This window comes from Bos mutus, chromosome 1 (assembly GCF_027580195.1).
Source record: "Bos mutus isolate GX-2022 chromosome 1, NWIPB_WYAK_1.1, whole genome shotgun sequence".
Taxonomy (NCBI): Eukaryota; Metazoa; Chordata; class Mammalia; order Artiodactyla; family Bovidae; genus Bos; species Bos mutus.
Window position 1 is genome coordinate 54,479,668 of NC_091617.1, and position 960 is coordinate 54,480,627.

The following is a 960-nucleotide window of genomic DNA, read 5'->3' on the forward strand; positions in this document are numbered from 1 at the left end:
AACTGTGAATGCTTCTCAACAGGATGTTTTAACTGAAAGATACTTGCAGAAGTGCTATCAAGAAATTAGCCAGATTTTGCGGAAATGCTTTGAAGATGAAGCATGACTACACAACACTGATATGCAGAACTTGGAAGGCATTTTTTCATCACATAAACCATTTGTATATATCTCAGCAAGGTCCTGGAGAAAAATGTTTAGACTTCAAGGAATGCAATTCTTGGATATCAAGGGAAATGGAGTATTTATAAACAACCATGTTGCAAAAGAAACCATAAAATGTTTCATTTGCTGCTTGGGCCTGAGAGTAAGGAAAAAGTTCAGCAAGTTTCAAATCCTATTGAGAACCAAAATTTCTGTTTATTTGTTTTTGACCAGATTGCAAAGCTTGCAGGATCTTAGCTCCCTGACCAGGGATTGAACCCAGACCACAGCAGTGAAAGCACTGAGTCCTAACCACTGGACCACCAGGGAATTCCTCCCAAACTCTTTAGAATATGGTAGACCCTCTTGAACAGTCTTTATGTATGACCCAGTGAAGGAATCTATCTTTGAATAGTCTTCTCAGCTGAAGAATGTGAATTTGAGAGACAAAGAACTTAATGAGCTATATTTAACCTGGCAATAAAGACAAAATTGACTGAATTCTGGAAAAGTTCTGGGCTTCTGAAAGCAAAACAAAAGTATCCTGCCATTATAAGATAGCAGTGAATGGTTTGCTTTGCTTTTCAGTTTCTTTCATGTTTGTGTAAACTTCTTTTTGCTGATCAAGTATCAAAAGCATGATACAAATTGTCTCATTTTTGTTGAAAATGTTATCTTGTGTGTTTATATCATTTTTAATCATAAAGTGAGAATTTTTGCAGCAAAAACACAAAGCAAAAATAAAACATACAGATTTTAGACTAAAGGTAAAATTTTACTTCTTCACATTTAGCTTCAAGTATTACTTTTTATCAT

The 960-nt window shown here is 34.8% G+C and overlaps 1 non-coding gene across 1 annotated transcript; it reads right to left on the reverse strand.

The window, feature by feature from the left end:
- Positions 1–402: 402 nt before the first annotated feature.
- TRNAE-UUC (transfer RNA glutamic acid (anticodon UUC)) lies at positions 403–474 on the reverse strand. Its single transcript has one exon. It is a non-coding gene; the product is annotated as a tRNA-Glu (tRNA).
- Between the last annotated feature and the right edge of the window lie 486 nt (positions 475–960).